Here is a 10,000-nt window from a genome sequence, read left to right on the forward strand (position 1 = left end):
TAAAGCCTGCTCCTAAGCTTCTAGCCTTACTACCCTTCCACCTGGTCTCCTGGACACACAGTATATCCAGCTTCCTTCTCTGCATCGTGTCCATCAACTCTCTACCTTTTCCTGTCATAGTCCCAATATTCAAAGTCCCTACTCTCAGTCCCAGGCTCTTTCCTTTCCTCCTCTCTCTCTGCTTCCGAACACGCACTCCTCCTCTTCTTCTTCTTCTTGTTCTTCGACCCACAGTAGCCCGATTTCCATTAGTACCCTGTAGGTCATCAGTACCAATGGCGGTCGTTGTTAACCCGGTCCGCGACCCATCCGGTATGGTATAGTTATGGTTGACTCGCATGTTTGGTTTTGGCAAACGTTTTACGCCGGATGCCCCTCCTGACGCAACCCTCTGCATTTATCCGGGCTTGGGACCGGCACAGGGAGACACTGCTCCGTGCCCCCCCCCCCCCCCCCCCAAAGGCAGGCTTGGAGAGACACGGGCCAGTGCCGCCCTGAGGCTGCATTACCCTCTCTTTCTTACATTTATTATAAAAATATGCTTATCTTCCTTTTAGCTCATCACACATGTCTTTATGATTTTCAGTCCATGCCTCAGCCGGCCTGAAGCTCCACTGATGCGCATGTGCGGATGCCTCTATCTAGCGGACATAAAATAAAGACAATCATTCAAATGTGAATGAGTCGGCGTGATGCTCCGGGATGTGTGGAGCTCAGGGAGCTCCACGAGTGAGGGAGTTAAGTTAGGGCGGGGGTGCAAGTAGGCTCTAGGATTCCCCGAGTCGGGGCGAGCGATGGGTTTAGAGGCGTATCGCATTGAAGATAATGGCCGCATATCCTTCTTGGACTTTTCTAAAGCCTTTGACTCGGTCGAACATCCATTTATCATAGCAACGCTCGAACATTTTGGATTTGGTTAAATATTCAGGAATGTGATCCGTGGGCTCTATGAGAATATTCATAGCTGTGTCACCCTGCCAAGCGGCACCACTCCGAGCTTCCATGTTGATGTGGGAATCCCCCAAGGTTGCCCCATCTCACCCTATTTATTTATAATTGCTACCGAAATGCTAGCCGTTTATGTTGAAAAGAGCAACGATATCCAAAAGTTAGACGTGCTGGGGACTGAAATTGTTATTAGCCTGCTGGCAGATGACACAACCTTAGTTTTGAAAAATGAACATCAAGTCCCAATAAGTGCCGAAAACAACCAAAACATTCTCCAAGGCTTCAGGATTGTCATTAAACTTAAAGAAATGCAAACTTCTTGCGCTGCATGACTCGCCACTAAAGGAAATCAGCGATGTTTCCATGAAATCAGAAATAAAATACTTGAGCATTTTCCTATCCAAGGACCAAACGTTAAATCAATCCAGGAACATTGAATCTAAACTGAATCAAAGTAAAGCTTAATTCTAATATATGGCTCCAGAGAGATTTATCAATATTAGGCCGGATATATTTGACTAAAATGGATGTGTTTATCCAGATGTATATACCCAGCGTATTCCAATGCTGCTCCAAATCAACTCGTAAAATCTGTTAACCAAATCAATTTCAACTTTATCTGGAGGAACAGACCACACCATCTAAGAAAAATCACATATGGTGAAAGAAACAAGTGAAGGAGGGCTGAAAGTGATAGAGTCGGACTGCTTGAATGGGACATTGAAGGTGAACTGGTTGAAATCCTGGATCAAACCTCATCGTTCTTTCTGGTATTGTACTCCAAACTACTTATTCAACAAAGTCGGCGGCCTGAGTCTTCTGCTTATCTCTGACTTGGATATCAACAAGATTCCTGTCAAATGTTCAGAGTTCCATAAACAAATATTATTATACTGGAAAATGATATACGTACACAATTTCTCACCACACAGTATAATAGTTTGGAACAATCGATATGTACTGCATGGCAACAAACCTCTGTTTTACAAGGAATGCTTTGAGAAAGGTATATGGTCGATAATTGACTTGATGGATGACACTGGCAGTCCTCTGGACAATGAGCAGTTCTGTACTACACACAGATTCAAGCCTCCCATATTAGAGTTGCTAAAGTTACGAAACGCACTGCCTCGACAATTTGTATTCCTGACCAAAAATATAATGACGCACCGAACCGTACAACCACAGTTACCCCGACTATCACTCCAGGGAATCTCAATTGTGGACAAAAAGCGCGGCAACTCCTTTATTAGGAAATGTTTCACAGGAAACTTATTCCCTGGACGTCAAAAAAAAAAAAAAGGATATTTTAAATAAATTTGATGAGGAATCGATTGCCACGCTGCGAACCATGTATCTGACTCTACCCATACCCCCAAGGCAAAAGAGACCCACTTCAAAATTATGACTGACATCTACCCATCTAAGGAATTATCGAGGGTACGCTTTAATTTTGAAGATAATATTTGTACATTTTGTGAAGACAACATTGAAACCACTGACCATATATTTTTTCTCCTTCTCATTCCATCGTCACCAGTTTCCTTCTCAAAAGATGATATAACATTCTGTTTACTTATAAGCAACATAACAGATGAACTCTGTGTCAATGTTCTTTTAGGCCTGGCCAAGTTCTTCATTCACAAGAACAGAATGCAAAAATGCTCCCCAAATTTTAATGTCTTCATAAACGATTTTGAAATATAAAAAAAAAAAAAAAAAAATCCTTAAAACTTATGGAAAAATCCAAAAACTAAAAAATATAGTTACCCATGTCCGAGGTTCCTTTTTTTTTTGGTAAAAAAAAAAAAACAAAAAAAAAAAAACAACTTGATTACATGTTACATTCCCCTTGCAATTTTTTTTTTTTTTTTTCGTTTTAATTTCTTATTTGTCTATCTATTGATTTAATTACTTCCTTTTAATTTCTTTTTTTGTCTCGCACTGTAAATTTCTCACAAACCTGTAACACTATTAACTTCTCATTACATACAGAACAAATGTCCTGATGTCCGTTGCTTCCTCATCCCTGGTTGTTTCATTGACATTCAGTTCTACCTTGCTATGTTTATTTGTACATTTGTATATTTGGGTGTACTATTTATGTTCAATTAAAAACAGTTTGATGTCTGAGATTCCTTGTGAACCGCCAACTTAATTACATGTTATATTCCCCTCACAATTTTTTTTTTTCGTTTTTAATTTTATTTTTCTATCTATTTATTTAATTATATCCTTTTAATTTTCTTTTTTTGTCTAGCATTAAAAATTTCTCGCAAACCGTTAACACTATTAACTTCTGATTACTTACAGCACGAATGCGCTTATGCCCCCCCACCCCCCGCTTTTTCCGTACGGTGGCAGACACTGAGATCGAAAGCAAATGGGTGTCATTGAAATGCAGTAACAGGGTGATAACAGCCGTGTTCGAAGTGTGTAGGGGCTTATAGGAGAGCAGAAGCACGTCACGCAATTCACCTGAGTTCGGAGGATCGGGAGTACCAGGGCCCATAGCGGAGAAGCGGAAGAGCGGAGTTATGTGTCTCTTCTCAAAGGCCGGGAAGCTGGGGGGCAGCAGGACCCCTTAGAGCGGCTAATGTGAGCCTTCTCCGGACATAGATCACCCGGACTTATGACTGGAGCTCCCGGACCTCCGGGCACACACATATGTGAATGAGTGGATGAGCTAATGTCGGTTTGGTTGTGGATACGTTTCGGCCAATGCTATCAGCACAGCTATGATTATCCCCAGAACGTTGAGAACGAGCTCCCGGAACTCCAGACATGCGTATATAAAAGAGTGGAATTAAGGTGTGTGTGTGTGTGTGTGTGTGTGTGTGTGTGTGTATACGTGTGGGACAGAAGTAATGTTGGGGACAGAAATTGTTATTAGCCTGCTGGCAGATGACACAACCTTAGTTTTGAAAAATGAACATCAAGTCCCAATAAGTGCTGAAAAAAACCAAAACATTCTCCAAGGCTTCAGGATTGTCATTAAACTTAAAGAAATGCAAACTTCTTGCGCTGCATGACTCGCCACTAAAGGAAATCAGCGATGTTTCTATGAAATCAGAAATAAAATACTTGAGCATTTTCCTATTCAAGGACCAAACGTTAAATCAATCCAGGAACATTGAATCTAAACTGAATCAAAGTAAAGCTTAATTCTAATATATGGCTCCAGAGAGATTTATCAATATTAGGCCGGATATATTTGACTAAAATGGATGTGTTTATCCAGATGTATATACCCAGCGTATTCCAATGCTGCTCCAAATCAACTCGTATAATCTGTTAACCAAATCAATTTCAACTTTATCTGGAGGAACAGACCACACCATCTAAGAAAAATCACATATGGTGAAAGAAACAAGTGAAGGAGGGCTGAAAGTGATAGAGTCGGACTGCTTGAATGGGACATTGAAGGTGAACTGGTTGAAATCCTGGATCAAACCTCATCGTTCTTTCTGGTATTGTACTCCAAACTACTTATTCAACAAAGTCGGCGGCCTGAGTCTTCTGCTTATCTCTGACTTGGATATCAACAAGATTCCTGTCAAATGTTCAGAGTTCCATAAACAAATATTATTATACTGGAAAATGATATACGTACACAATTTCTCACCACACAGTATAATAGTTTGGAACAATCGATATGTACTGCATGGCAACAAACCTCTGTTTTACAAGGAATGCTTTGAGAAAGGTATATGGTCGATAATTGACTTGATGGATGACACTGGCAGTCCTCTGGACAATGAGCAGTTCTGTACTACACACAGATTCAAGCCTCCCATATTAGAGTTGCTAAAGTTACGAAACGCACTGCCTCGACAATTTGTATTCCTGACCAAAAATATAATGACGCACCGAACCGTACAACCACAGTTACCCCGACTATCACTCCAGGGAATCTCAATTGTGGACAGAAAGCGCGGCAACTCCTTTATTAGGAAATGTTTCACAGGAAACTTATTCCCTGGACGTCAAAAAAAAAAAAAAGGATATTTTAAATAAATTTGATGAGGAATCGATTGCCACGCTGCGAACTATGTATCTGACTCTACCCATACCCCCAAGGCAAAAGAGACCCACTTCAAAATTATGACTGACATCTACCCATCTAAGGAATTATCGAGGGTACGCTTTAATTTTGAAGATAATATTTGTACATTTTGTGAAGACAACATTGAAACCACTGACCATATATTTTTTCTCCTTCTCATTCCATCGTCACCAGTTTCCTTCTCAAAAGATGATATAACATTCTGTTTACTTATAAGCAACATAACAGATGAACTCTGTGTCAATGTTCTTTTAGGCCTGGCCAAGTTCTTCATTCACAAGAACAGAATGCAAAAATGCTCCCCAAATTTTAATGTCTTCATAAACGATTTTGAAATATAAAAAAAAAAAAAAAAATCCTTAAAACTTATGGAAAAATCCGAAAACAAAAAAATATAGTTACCCATGTCCGAGGTTCCTTTTTTTTTTGGTAAAAAAAAAAAAAAAAAAAAAAAAAAAAAACAACTTGATTACATGTTACATTCCCCTTGCAATTTTTTTTTTTTTTCGTTTTAATTTCTTATTTGTCTATCTATTGATTTAATTACTTCCTTTTAATTTCTTTTTTTGTCTCGCACTGTAAATTTCTCACAAACCTGTAACACTATTAACTTCTCATTACATACAGAACAAATGTCCTGATGTCCGTTGCTTCCTCATCCCTGGTTGTTTCATTGACATTCAGTTCTACCTTGCTATGTTTATTTGTACATTTGTATATTTGGGTGTACTATTTATGTTCAATTAAAAACAGTTTGATGTCTGAGATTCCTTGTGAACCGCCAACTTAATTACATGTTATATTCCCCTCACAATTTTTTTTTTTTCGTTTTTAATTTTATTTTTCTATCTATTTATTTAATTATATCCTTCTAATTTTCTTTTTTTGTCTAGCATTAAAAATTTCTCGCAAACCGTTAACACTATTAACTTCTGATTACTTACACCACGAATGCGCTTATGCCCCCCCACCCATCCCGCTTTTTCCGTACGGAGGCAGACACTGAGATCGAAAGCAAATGGGTGTCATTGAAATGCAGTAACAGGGTGATAACAGCCGTGTTCGAAGTGTGTAGGGGCTTATAGGAGAGCAGAAGCACGTCACGCAATTCACCTGAGTTCGGAGGATCGGGAGTACCAGGGCCCATAGCGGAGAAGCGGAAGAGCGGAGTTATGTGTCTCTTCTCAAAGGCGGGGAAGCTGGGGGGCAGCAGGACCCCTTAGACCGGCTAAGGTGAGCCTACTCCGGACAGAGATCACCCGGAGTTATGACTGGAGCTCCCGGACCTCTGGGCACACACATATGTGAATGACTGGATGAGCTAATGTTGGTTTGGTTGTGGATACGTTTCGGCCAATGCTATCAGCACAGCGATGATGAGTTCAGGTGTGTCTGTGTGTGTTTGTGTGTTTGTGTGTGTGTGTGTGTGTGTGTGTGTGTGTGCGTGTGTTTGTGTGTGTGTGAGAGTTTGTTTTTGTGGGTTGGGGGGGGTTCCCGCGGACACGGAGTACCAGGGCCTGGAGCGGATGAGGTGAGGAGCGGAGGAGAGCAGAAGCCCGGACCGTGATTCGCTTGTGTCCAGCGGTTCGGGAGTTCCAGGGCCCGAAACGGAGGAGCGGAGGAGCGGAGGAGCGGAGGAGCGGAGGAGCGGAGGAGCGGAGGACAGCAAAACCCCTTTCTGCAATTCGCCTGAGTCCGGCGGATCGGTAGTACCTGGTTCCGCAGCGGATGAGCGGAGGAGTGGTTTTTTTTGGTAAAAAAAAAAAAACAAAAAAAAAAAAACAACTTGATTACATGTTACATTCCCCTTGCAATTTTTTTTTTTTTTTTTTTCGTTTTAATTTCTTATTTGTCTATCTATTGATTTAATTACTTCCTTTTAATTTCGTTTTTTGTCTAGCACTGTAAATTTCTCACAAACCTGTAACACTATTAACTTCTCATTACATACAGAACAAATGTCCTCATGTCCGTTGCTTCCTCATGCCTGGTTGTTTCATTGACATTCAGTTCTACCTTGCTATGTTTATTTGTACATTTGTATATTTGGGTGTACTATTTATGTTCAATTAAAAACAGTTTGATGTCTGAGATTCCCTGTGAACCGCCAACTTAATTACATGTTATATTCCCCTCACAATTTTTTTTTTTTCGTTTTTAATTTTATTTTTCTATCTATTTATTTAATTATATCCTTTTAATTTTCTTTTTTTGTCTAGCATTAAAAATTTCTCGCAAACCGTTAACACTATTAACTTCTGATTACTTACAGCACGAATGCGCTTATGCCCCCCCACCCCCCACCCCCGCTTTTCCGTACGGTGGCAGACACTGAGATCGAAAGCAAATGGGTGTCATTGAAATGCAGTAACAGGGTGATAACAGCCGTGTTCGAAATGTGTAGGGGCTTATAGGAGAGCAGAAGCACGTCACGCAATTCACCTGAGTTCGGAGGATCGGGAGTACCAGGGCCCATAGCGGAGAAGCGGAAGAGCGGAGTTATGTGTCTCTTCTCAAAGGCCGGGAAGCTGGGGGGCAGCAGGACCCCTTAGAGCGGCTAATGTGAGCCTTCTCCGGACATAGATCACCCGGACTTATGACTGGAGCTCCCGGACCTCTGGGCACACACATATGTGAATGAGTGGATGAGCTAATGTTGGTTTGGTTGTGGAAACGTTTCGGCCAATGCTATTAGCACAGCTATGATGAGTTCAGGTGTGTCTCTGTGTGTTTGTGTGTTTGTGTGTGTGTATGCGTGTGTATGTGTGTGTGTGTGTGTGTGTGTGTGTGTGTGTGTGCGTGTGTTTGTGTGTGTGTGAGAGTTTGTTTTTGTGGGTTGGGGGGGTTCCCGCGGACACGGAGTACCAGGGCCTGGAGCGGATGAGGTGAGGAGCGGAGGAGAGCAGAAGCCCGGACCGTGATTCGCTTGTGTCCAGCGGTTCGGGAGTTCCAGGGCCCGAAACGGAGGAGCGGAGGAGCGGAGGACGGCAAAACCCCTTTCTGCAATTCGCCTGAGTCCGGCGGATCGGTAATACCTGGTTCCGCAGCGGAGGAGCGGAGGAGTGGAGGAGATGTTTCTCTTCTCAGAGGCGGCGAGGGGTGGGGACAGGACACCTTACCCTTACCCCCCCCGGACGTTTGAGTGGAGCTCCCGGACCTCCGGGCACGCACATGCGAATGACTGGATCACAGGGAGTGCCAGGGCCTGGAGCGGATGAGCAGAGGAGAGGCGGAGGGCAGAAGCCCGGCCCTGTTCAAGAGTTCCAGGGTCCAAAGCGGGGGAGCGAAGAAGCGGAGGAGGGGAGGAGAGCAGAAGAGCAAAAAACTGGCCCGGCATTCACCGAAGTCCCGCGGATCGGGAGTTCCAGGGCCCGGAGCGGAAGAGCGGAGGAGCGGAGGAGAGGAGGAGCGGAGCAAAGCGGAAGCCCGTCTTAACAACAAGGAAATTACAGATGAGGCTATAATTTCTAATGAAAACTTTAAATTCTATAGCCACGTATACACTTCGACATTGTCAAAAAGCGATTGTGACTCCTTTCCATTAAATATTCCTCAATATATCCCAAAAATAAACAACAAACAATATATGTTTGTTTATATATGTTTATATATAAACAACAAAAAATATACAGTTTGATGTCTGAGATTCCTTGTGAATCGCCAACTTAATTACATGTTGTATTCCCCTTGCATTTTTTTTTTTCGGTTTTAATTTCATTGGTCTATCTATTTATTTAATTATTTCCTTTTAATTTCTTTTTTTGTCTAGCAATGTAAATTTCTCACAAACCTGTAACACTATTAACTTCTCATTACATACAGAACAAATGTCCTCATGTCCGTTGCTTCCTCATGCCTGGTTGTTTCATTGACATTCAGTTCTAACTTGCTATGTTTATTTGTACATTTGTATATTTGGGTGTACTATTTATGTTCAATTAAAAACAGTTTGATGTCTGAGATTCCCTGTGAACCGCCAACTTAATTACATGTTATATTCCCCTCACAATTTTTTTTTTTTCGTTTTTAATTTTATTTTTCTATCTATTTATTTAATTATATCCTTTTAATTTTCTTTTTTTGTCTAGCATTAAAAATTTCTCGCAAACCGTTAACACTATTAACTTCTGATTACTTACAGCACGAATGCGCTTATGCCCCCCACCCCCCACCCCCCCGCTTTTCCGTACGGTGGCAGACACTGAGATCGAAAGCAAATGGGTGTCATTGAAATGCAGTAACAGGGTGATAACAGCCGTGTTCGAAGTGTGTAGGGGCTTATAGGAGAGCAGAAGCACGTCACGCAATTCACCTGAGTTCGGAGGATCGGGAGTACCAGGGCCCATAGCGGAGAAGCGGAAGAGCGGAGTTATGTGTCTCTTCTCAAAGGCCGGGAAGCTGGGGGGCAGCAGGACCCCTTAGAGCGGCTAATGTGAGCCTTCTCCGGACATAGATCACCCGGACTTATGACTGGAGCTCCCGGACCTCCGGGCACACACATATGTGAATGAGTGGATGAGCTAATGTTGGTTTGGTTGTGGAAACGTTTCGGCCAATGCTATTAGCACAGCTATGATGAGTTCAGGTGTGTCTGTGTGTGTTTGTGTGTTTGTGTGTGTGTATGCGTGTGTATGTGTGTGTGTGTGTGTGTGTGTGTGTGTGCGTGTGTTTGTGTGTGTGTGAGAGTTTGTTTTTGTGGGTTGGGGGGGGTTCCCGCGGACACGGAGTACCAGGGCCTGGAGCGGATGAGGTGAGGAGCGGAGGAGAGCAGAAGCCCGGACCGTGATTCGCTTGTGTCCAGCGGTTCGGGAGTTCCAGGGCCCGAAACGGAGGAGCGGAGGAGCGGAGGACGGCAAAACCCCTTTCTGCAATTCGCCTGAGTCCGGCGGATCGGTAATACCTGGTTCCGCAGCGGAGGAGCGGAGGAGTGGAGGAGATGTTTCTCTTCTCAGAGGCGGCGAGGGGGGGGGACAGGACCCCTTACCC

This window comes from Fistularia commersonii, unplaced genomic scaffold, assembly GCF_037954325.1.
Source record: "Fistularia commersonii isolate RoL2024-O1a breed Wild unplaced genomic scaffold, RoL_Fcom_v1.0 HiC_scaffold_42, whole genome shotgun sequence".
Lineage (NCBI taxonomy): Eukaryota > Metazoa > Chordata > Actinopteri > Syngnathiformes > Fistulariidae > Fistularia > Fistularia commersonii.